The 11,136-nt window shown below is 35.1% G+C and overlaps 1 long non-coding RNA gene across 1 annotated transcript in view; it reads right to left on the bottom strand.

Annotated features, from left to right (window-relative positions):
• Nucleotides 1-2,791: 2,791 nt before the first annotated feature.
• Nucleotides 2,792-11,136, bottom strand: part of LOC108544623 (uncharacterized) — a 32,799-nt gene continuing 24,454 nt past the window's right edge. Inside the window, exon 4 of the long non-coding RNA XR_001889900.1 lies at nt 2,792-2,861. This is a non-coding gene — a long non-coding RNA (uncharacterized LOC108544623). The remainder of the gene's footprint in view (nt 2,862-11,136) is intronic.

Raw genomic sequence — 11,136 nt, 5'->3', positions numbered from 1 at the left:
ACCGGGTTAGCCAGGATGGTCTCGATCTCCTGACCTCGTGATCCGCCTGTCTCGGCCTCCCAAAGTGCTGGGATTACAGGCTTGAGCCACCATGCCCGGCCTTCTGGTAGCATTTTTATAGTAATGTGAGAATGGACTAAAACACAAAAATAAGAAAAATTATAAAACGTCTTGGATTTAACCAAGAATACATACACTTCTATGGAGTAAACATTAAAACTTTAATTGAAATATGATCTGAAATCTGAACAAATGTAGAGATATTCTATGCTAAAGGATGGAACAAGCTAATATTAATATTATAATAAAAGATTTTAAGTTTTTCCAAATAAGATAAATTGAGTTGAATTCCAATCAAAATTATTATAGAACATTTACACTGTGCTTTATTGATTCACAAGGAACTAATCTATGAAAGGTAAGTGAAAAGAACAGTATATTTTAGTTAATAATGAAATGATTGAAATATCCAACCTATTATCATTTTATACTTTAACAATGTGTACCTATGAAGCTGAAACACTCATGTTCACAAATATATTCATTAAACTTCAAAATATACAAATTTAACATAAATAAATGATAGCTTAAGGAGAGAGAGGAAATTAAAAGTGGAGTACCTGCCGTAAAACCCCAGGAATTGGGCAGCAGCATGCTCTGCCCCTCTGCTCAGTAACTGAAACTCAAGCACACTTCTAGGGCTTGTGAATTTCTGTTTCTTTTTTTTTTTATTGAGACGGAGTCTCGCTCTGTCGCCCAGGCTGGAGTGCAGTGGCCAGATCTCAGCTCACTGCAAGCTCTGCCTCCCGGGTTCATGCCATTCTCCTGCCTCAGCCTCCCGAGTAGCTGGGACTACAGGCGCCGCCACCTCGCCCGGCTAGTTTTTTGTATTTTAGTAGAGACGGGGTTTCACCGTGTTAGCCAGGATGGTCTCGATCTCCTGACCTCGTGATCCGCCCGTCTCGGCCTCCCAAAGTGCTGGGATTACAGGCTTGAGCCACCGCGCCTGGCGAATTTCTGTTTCTTGAGTCCAGTAATCCACGATATTATTAAAGAAAAAACAGACTTGGACAATGGTTAAAGCAATAAAAATAGATTTTATTCAGGAATTACTGCAGTAGGAGAAAAGAGACAGCTTCTTAGAAAAAATGAGATATGAGTTTCAAACCTGGGAACATAATAAAAATTAAAGAAGTTATTAATATCCACCAATTATTGAATGCATACTATGTGCCAGCTACTTTGCAGATATAATCTCATTCAGTATTCAAAACCACCCTTAGACATAGGAACTATTAGCCCCATTTTTCAGAAGAAGTAGCTGAGACTGGCAGAGAATAAATGTGTGGCTTAACATTGTTACAGCTATCACAGAGCTAGTAAATGACAGAACCAAAATACACATCCAGGCGGTCTGATCTAAATTCCAAGTTGTTAACAATAACAATACTATATTTTGTTCCATTAGTAAATTAGAAATGAGAGTAATAAGTATTCTTATTACTGCTAAAGGATATTTAATTTTTGTTTTTGTTAATAGGTAATAATTATAGAAGCTAGTATTTATGTAATGCAAAATATTAATCCATTAATAATCTAATAAAGTAAATACCATTTTAATTTATATGTATTAATGAAAAAACTTAGAATTCCACATTAAATTAATTATCCAAGGATATTTTATTTTACACATACTAATACACATAGTTTGTTTCAGTTCTAAGTGTATTAAGAATATTAGCACATTTAATTCCTACAACCTCTTTGAAGTCAGTACCATTTTGATCTAGATTTAACAGATAAGGAAAATAAGGCACAGAGAGGTTAAATATCTCGTCTGAGGCCACATGGAAACAAAGATAGGACTCGAACCCAAATTGGGTTATTCTGACATTTATTCTCTATTGGTTTAGGCTGCAAATTGACAAAGCAAGCCCTGACTTTCAAGTCCAACCCTTAAACTCTGTTATAAGAATATCTATGTTATTTCACCACAGTCAAGAAATTGTTAATAGTAATCTACTTAGTTTTTCATTCACATTTGTGAAGTCAAAGCCCTTTTATTTCCATAAATATTTAGTTACTTTTCTGTTTTAACATTAACCTTTCAGCTAAGACCAATTGCTGTTTTGGGAATGAGTATCGAATAAATATCAAATAAAGGCTCTTTGCTAAGTTTGAGGAGGGTCTGTTTGTCAAATGTTGCTCTGCTCCCTAGAAGTGAACAGTGATAGCGTCTAGAAATTAAGTAAATTATGACTCCATTCTAAGAGACATATTAGACAGAACCGCCTCTCCCGGAGGTTTAGAGGACTTCATTACACTTTCCATTTTGGCATAGATCACTTTCTCCCCGGGAAGCCAAGTTTGTAATCAGGACATAGTTAGGTAACACTATCAGTAGGAGCAAGCTGTACTTTTTTCCAGAACAGCATTTGCATATTCTGAACTGACCAAAGTGCAGGACTGATTATATTCCATTGATTACACACCGAAGAGTGAATTCTATACGAGAATTACAGTCAATTAATATAATGTGTATTTAGAAAAACAATGAACTGCAGAGAACATCTTGTTCTACGACTGACTTACAAGGAACAAAAATAGAAAAAGACATTATATGAGATGGTTATTGTTATAAATAATATTTTATGCTTTATTCCAAACTATCTCTGTCTATTTTTCTTAAAATTTGACAATGACTTGTGTGAACACACTGTGGATTAATACATACTGCACAATTATCCAATATTACAAGAGAGACTGAAGCTTCCTAGAGAGGCTTGTCAAACTGTATCTTTACTTCCCTCTTAGACCTCTTTGTGGAAAGTTCTCACATCACTGTTGAAATGGAGATATCCCTAAAGCAACAGGATCAAAAATATTTCCATTAGAATAATAATCTTTTTAGAAGCAGAATCTAAACTCTTCAGATTCTGTGTGTGTCTGTGTGTTCATAGGCAATCTTTACTCATCATTCTGACTTTTTCTGCTTTGAAGATATGGAAAGCAAGAATTGAATCCGGCCAGGGAAAAGAAAGCAAAGTGTATGGGAAATCCCTGCTTTTCTATGAGAATCTTGGTATGTTAAGAGGTTGGCAGAGGTTTATCTCTACCTCTTCCTGGCATAATTTTCCACAAGATTTCAATAGTTCTTTTCAACTTGGTCAAATCATACAATATATTTCCTGGTCATGTCTCCAGAAATTAGCAAGTCACAAATGTTCAACAACCTACTTACACATGCTATCTTAGTTTATTCAGGCTGCTATAACAAAATACTATAGACTGGATGGCTTATAAATAAGAGAAATTTATTTTTCACAATTCTGGAGGCTGAAAAGTCCAAAATCAAGGTGCCAGCAGATTTGTGTCTGGTGAGGGCCTGCCTCCTGGCTCATACACAGATATCTTCTCACTATAATCTAACATGGCAAAGGGCAAGGGAGTTCTTCAAGGCCTCTTGTATAAAGACACTAATTCCATTTATGAGGGCTAAGAACCCACCCCAAAAACTCCACCTCCAAATACCATCACATCAGATTTTAGGTCTCAACATAGGAATTTTGGGGGGATGCCAATCTTCAGTTTATGGCCCATGCCCTTACTGGGTGGACATGAATACCCTCACTGAACAGGGGGTGTCAATTACATGTTTAGTTGCACATTATGCCCATATTTACACACCTAGCATGTGTACATCTGATAATAAATATTAAAAGTAGAAGAGAAGACTAGTAAACACAGCAAGGGTATTGGGATAAGAAAGAAAAGAAAATTGAAATGGTAAACCAAATAGTAGTAGACATTACAGCTAGAAACTTGACAGGGAATAAAATCTGGATAAGAATCCAAATTAAAGACCAGAAAGAAGGCAAAATGAGAGGTTTGAATGATGATGACTCAACTTTTGAGACTGACAAATGCACAATTTAAACATCAGAATCTGGTATTTTGGACAGTGATATAGAGAGAATTATATGAATTAATGTGGAGTTATGGTGCATGGAGATTTTACTCCAGAGAAAGAAACGGCTGTCAGTTTGAAGAGCCCCAGGGAAAACAGAGATGAAAGCCAACAGGCAAGTCAGATGATGCTGTTTCTCACATCTTCATGACAGGGGTTGGAGAATTGTGTTAAAGGCAAGAAAGCAAACAAAGATCAGGGCTTCAGCCATGTGGACAGATGGAGGCACTCATTCCTCTCTCCTTTGTTACTGTTAGATTGGACAGTTGTTTTTAATTCCTCAAAGAACTGGGTTGCAGCCTGAATGATGTCCAAGGGTGGACCCACCCATCCAGTTATATTATCTTGAATTTGCTTCTTTATATCAGGGAGAAAAGTTCCAACTAAGATGAAAATGAAAAGATTCCTATGTCCAAGACTTAGAACTTTGTGCCTTTGAACTGTTTCAATAAATCATTCCACAAATAATTTAGGATATTCTCTTTCATTGTAAGCACACAGTTACATTTTAGCTTAGGAGAAAAGGCCTTAAACATAATTCATTTCAGGCTCTGAAATTTTGTCTCGAATTAGGCCAACTTCTGACCATAGCACACTGAAAAAATGCCGCCATGACAAACAGTAAATATTCCTGGCAGTATTTAGTTCACTCCTCACCCTTTCTTAAGCCAAAAGTATACCTATTCTAATTGTGATCCAACACCAAACCAGTCATTTTGTAGCTTAGCTAAGAAGTGTCTCCGAAGAGTATTCAAAAGAATCAGTCTTTCTGATCCAGATTCACTCCCAAAGATAGACTCAAAGACTTCGATCAACCTTCTGAGCTGGTAACAATTGGTAAGATATCAGCCACAAAAGAGGTGCATCTCACATTTCTGCCCCTCCATCTACATATTCTCAGGATCTGCAACCAGGCAGTTGACTGCCTTAAGGTGTAGGCCCCACAACATGTATAACCTTGCAGAAAGTCAAACCAGGTGCTCATGACACAAACTGAGAAACATAGGAAAGCAATAGCTGTCCCCGGGAAAGAAAGGATCAATAACCAGCAAATACTGGGAACAAATCTATAGGAGTCACAATCCAAATAACAAATTTTAGCAAATTATTTTTTCTTCAGCTAATCTAAATTTGAAAAAAAAAAAAAGACAGAGGCTTTTCCCACCCTTACTGTATTGAAACCTGCAGACAGAAATCTGGGAGGCTGACTTTAATAAGAATTTATCTTGGGCTGGTGTTGTCAGAGGGTCCCAGATTTCAACTGCATCTGGAGCAAGTGAAGTGTCCCAGCTATCTCATTTTCATCATCAAAACTGTAGGAAATGAAAAAATATTTTCCTCTAGCCATCTTACATTCTCAAGCTGGGCTCTGGAAATTAGACTGGCCAAACACAGATTAAGGGTGTTTGGCCAGTGTAATTTACAAAGCCCCAGGCAAAAACAAATGGAACTTTATTCCCATGTGTATTGTACTTACACATGGGAGTACCCAGAGAAGAGTAGCTCTTCACTGTTAGCCTGGGACTCTGGGTTTTGTTAAGATTAATAAAGTGAAACATCACTAGAAAATTTTCCCAGCACTAAAGTTTCTTTTTCTGTCAAATAACTCAATTTTCAGTCAAGATTCTGCTTATTGTCAGGTATAATTTAGTCATCTCAATGGCATATATGAAGATGTATTATAAACTCCCCTTTGACCAAAGAACCTTCTCTTCTACTCATCTGTTATGATGGCTGACAACATTGTTATTAGAAATGGGTAGAGTTGATTTTTAAGGATAAAGTATTTCATTTCTTTTTAAAAAATACTAATATGCATTATGTTTTATTTTCAAAGAAAATCTAGTACAAATTTCTCCACTTTCTCCATTATATATATTGTACCTGCACTTATTATCTCTAAACTGTGCCTTACAATTTGAAGATAACTTTCTAATGGTGCTCTTGATCTCATCCACTTCAGCCTTCACCAGAACTTACTGCTTCAATCATTTTTTTTTCTATTTTCAACATAACTTCTTCCTGGCCTATACTCTTTTGTTATATCCCTTCCAATCTCCTTTCTTTTACAGTAGTGTTTCAAGATAAAGGTACCACAAATTGCTCCATATATTTTGTGTCTTTCCTCGTATTTCTTAAGCCATGAAAAACTTAAGTTTTCCTAAGATAACCAATGACTTAGGAGGTCTCAATTCCAACAGATATATTTTAGTTTTCTCCTTATTTATTGATGTACCACCTCTAGCACTGATGACTAACCGTCTTGAACTAATTTCACCTTCAAATTCTATCAAATGAGATTTTTTGGCTCTTTTTTGTTTTATCTTAAAAATAATAATAATTTTTGGCTGGGTGCTGTGGCTAACACCCATAATCCCCAAAATTTGGGAGGCCAAGGCGGGCTGATCACTTGAGGTCAGGATTTCAAGACCAGCCTGGCCAACAAGGAGAAACCCTGTCTCTACTAAAACTACGAAAATTAGCTGGGTGTGGTAGTGGGCACCTGTAATCCCAGCTACTTGGGGGCCTAAGGCAGGAGAATCACTTGAACTTGGGAAGTGGAGGCCACAGTGAGCTGAGGTCACACCACTGTACTCTAGCCTGGGTGACAGAGTGAGACTTTGTCTAAAAAAATTGTTTAATTTGTCTAATAAAAATTATAAATATGTATGGTTTAAATGATGTTTTGATATATGTATATGTTGCAAAATGGCTAAATCAAGCCATTTTCATAACTTCACATACAGATGATTTACCATTATGGTGGAAATGTTTAAAATCTATTCTCTTAGCAATTTTCAAGTATACAATACATTGTTATGAACTATAGTCATCATGCTTTACAATAGGTCTCCTGAACACATTCCTCCTGTCTAACTCAAATTTTGTATCTTTGAATCAGCATCTCATCGCCTCCCACAACCTCCCATCCCCGAGTAAACACCATTTTACTCTGATTCTATGAGTTTGACATTTTAGATTCCACATACAAGTGACATTATACAGTATTTTTTTCTTTGACTTATTTCACTTAGCATAATATTCTGTAGCTTCAACAATGTTATTGCAAATGAGAGGGTTTCCTTCTTTTTTAAGGCTGAATAGTACAGGTACACAAAATGGAATACTATATATTACTATAGATACTATATTATAGAACGTGTACATATTTATACATGATGGAATACTATATATAGTCTATAACTATAATCTATAATTATTTGTGTATATATACATATATACATACATATTTATACATACTTCATTCATCATCGATAGAGAACTAGGCTGATTCTATACGTAAGCTATTCTGAATAATGCTACAAGAAACATGGGAATACAGATATCTACAAATATCTCTTTGGCATATGAATTTAATTTTCTTTGGATATACCTAGAAGTAAACTTGCTGGATCATATGGTTGTATGGTTGTTCTATTTTTAACAATTTGAAGAACATCCATACCGTTTTTCATAATGCCTATACTATTACATTACCACCAACAGTATGTGAGGGTTCCCTTTCTCTATATCCTACCTAACTCATTATCTTCCATCTTTTTAATATTAGACATTCTAACATGTGAGAGGAGATATGTAGTTTTTATTTGTGTTTCCCTGATGATTAATGATGTTGGGCATTTCTTCATATACCAGTTCACTATTTGTATGTTGTCTTTTGTGAAATGCCTATTCATGTCGTTTGCCCATTTTTAACGTGATCATTTGGGACTTTTTGTTAATTAGTTGAGTTCCTTATATATTCTATTTATTAGTCCCTTTTCAGATGCATAGCTTGCAAATATTTTCTTCCATTTTGTAGGTTGTCTCTTCACTCTGTTGATTATTTCCTTTGTTATGCAGAAAGTTTCAGTTTGATATAATTTCATTTGTCTATTTTTGCTTTTGTTGCCCATACTTTTGGGGCCCGTCCATTTATTTTTGCAGTTTCAGATCTTATGTTTACGAATTTGAGTTGATTTTTGCATATGGGGTGGTTCTGCACATGGCCATCATATTTTCCTAACACCATTTACTGAGGAATCTTTCTTTCCTCATAGTGTGTTCTTGGCACCTTTGTTGAAGATCATCAATTTCTTGGTTATTCCTGCTTCCCTGGTATTCTTTTTGAAGGTTTTTTTTGCCACATCTTTTTATCTTATCTATTTATTGTGTTCTGACATACCCCAATGAGGTTTCTAGGTTACCTGAAGCTATATTTCTTTGGTTGAAATCTAGGCCCTATTATGTGACAGATATGTGACTTTGGAAAGTCATGTATTCTTTCTGTGGCCCACATATAAATTGGGAGTGACAACAATAATATAGTATATACAATGTAAGTATTAGCTTTGCCTGTTCTTTTGCACAGGCAATTTATTTCATGTCTTTAACTCCATCAGCTATTTCTACTCTGAAGATTCCAAAATAAGTATCTTGTTCTGAGTCTTCTCCTGAGCTCCAGACCCTTATGCTAAGATTTCTCTTATCTATTGTTTTCTGGATTTACAATTCACCGCAAGTAACTTGACCAAATCTGAACACAAGATTTTATATATATTTCTTATTCTGGTGGATTGCAACATCCAAAACTTTTTCTCCTATTTGGCCTCAAACTTGACATCAACTATCATTAATTTATTTTGATTAACTCTTACTTATTAACTCAAAGAAGAACCTAATCACTTTTTATGTCCATCTTCTTAATATCTCAATTATTATTGCCTTCATATAGGCACTTCCACTTTTCTGCTAATTATTACTGAATTGTTATCACCTACTTTCTGATTTTCTTGACTTGTCATATGCCTCTCTAATCCATCCTTCACAGAGATGTCAATGAAATTTTTTAAAGGGAAAATCTAATCACTTTGCTAGTTTTCTTTCAGAAGCCTCCAGTATTTCTTTATGATTCAAAGTTTAAACACTTCATGTCATGGTAAACCCTTCTAAGCTGGCTGCTTACTTCCTCCTTTTTTTAGAAAATGTCTTGCTACATTGTCAAGGCTGGCCTTGAATTACTGGGCTCAAGCAATTCTCCTTCCTTAACCTTCCGCCTCATCTTATGGTATTCACCCTCTCACTCCATCCTTTACATTTAAACAATAAATGAAGGTTTCCTTCTTTGCCTCCACATATGCTGTTTCCCTCATCTCGACTGTCCCATATCTGTGTATACACACACCATTAGGGTCTTATATTAAACATTACTTTTTGTGAATCCTGCTCCGAATCTTCTATTCATCCGTCTTGGTTGTGTGTGTGTGTGTGTGTGTGTGTGTGTGTGTGTGTGTGTGTGTGTGTTTTCCTCCTCTTCTCCCAAAATATCTTTATTTAAATTATAATGAATCCTTATTATTTATGTATTACATATTTGAGAACTTGCTGACTTGCTATAATTTATTTGTAAACCCCAAATCAATGCTCTCAACCCTTTTGAAGTTCTCCACAGGCATATAAATAAGCTCTGCTCAGGCATCAGTTGTGCTATTAGCCATGAGTTCAATGTTAACAAATCTACAATATATTTAAATAATGTATTTTAAAACAGAAACTTACACAGAACAAAGTTATGTCTTGATTGGTTGACAAAAATATTGTGAATAGAGACTCACAGGAAGCTAAACCTGTGTTTGTCCTAGAAGCATCAGTTCAGTACTCATTAATTCAGTGTTCAAAGTGACTTTATAAAACATTACTACAGCTAGCAGTAAGTATAAATTATATATTTGTTTTCATGTCTATGTGTATTTTTTTTTATGGTTATCACTCTATCCTTTCATATTGTCTATCTTCAGGGCCTGAACAATCCTTAAAAAATAGTAGATACCACATAAATATTTGTTGAATAAGTAACATGAAAATGAATATATGCCAGGATTAGGGTGTATGAGAACATTATTCATTGTAGTATGAGTATAATCTCTCAAACAATGGAATAAAATAGGTGAGTTTCAATGAACAGCAAGAAAAAAAAAAAAAAAACAGAGGCTAGAGCTTTTCAGAATACAGCTGTGTCCTAGGGTAAGTGAAGGAAGAGAAGTGGTGAGACAGGGTCAAGAGCCTCCAGGCAAGGGAAAATTTAAAAGAAGTTGACAAGAAAACAGGGGTGCATGGGAGGATACAGAAATAATTCTTAGCTTTCTTCAGATCTAGTGAAGTTTTATATCGTCCCTTCCTTGTCTTCATTTTCTATATACCAATAAGCTGAAAAATCATCCCAGCATGCCCAAGGCTGTCCTAGATTTTGCATTAAAATCCCGTTTTCTGGGAAACTCCTCAATTCTGGTAAACCAAGGTACTTCGTCACTCTATTTACAAACTACTATATTGTAAGGCAAAACACACTTTGTAAATTATGACAGTGTGAATTTAGTGTTCATTCATTGTTCACACAAACAATAACTGCAAAACTGCTATTACTTCACAAGCACTATCTAGTTTTTGAGGACACAAAGATGATTTTGATATTACCCTTTTCCTTAAGGATCCCTGCGTAACACCTCAAAATAATTTACACTTTAAAGTGTTTTTTATAAATATGTATGAACTCAGGGCAGAAAATCATAACAATGGATACTTCTGATACAGACTCTTCCTAGGGCTGAATAACCAGACTGATTTAAGAGGGAATGTGTAAAGGTTGGAGGCATTTTTAACCTGTACTTAGGTGGGACAGAAAAAAAAATCTGGAAGAAAGATCTTGACAATACAGAGGAGAAATATTTGTAGAATAACACACTTGGGAAAAGTTGGAAGAAATAAGCGTCTCTTCCCTCATATGGCATGCTATCAGGTTTCCCAAGGACTCAGAAACCCATGCCTCTGAATCCCAAGAAAGAAAAATAAATAGATTTATTTCATGTAAAAGCTAGTTCTCCACTGGATTTTGATAAACTTTCTTCTTTATTAAAATAAGAAAGTTTGTGAAACTTAAATCAAAGATCTTTTAAAATAATGAACATTAATAAATATATTCACTTAGTGTGATAACTCAATTATTGTCTAAGAGAGTTAATTAATCCAAATTTTATCTTGGTTTAAAAATAATAGCTCTTACTAATGGCAATAATCAGATTTTAGGTATACTTTATTTTCTAAGTTCTCTCCAGTTTGGTAAAATTATACTTGCTTTTCAATTTAGCACATAGTTAAAAATACGTTCAAGG

Source organism: Rhinopithecus bieti, unplaced genomic scaffold (assembly GCF_001698545.2).
Source record: "Rhinopithecus bieti isolate Rb0 unplaced genomic scaffold, ASM169854v2 scaffold_27206, whole genome shotgun sequence".
Taxonomy (NCBI): Eukaryota; Metazoa; Chordata; class Mammalia; order Primates; family Cercopithecidae; genus Rhinopithecus; species Rhinopithecus bieti.
This window is presented reverse-complemented; position numbering and strand designations above follow the sequence as displayed.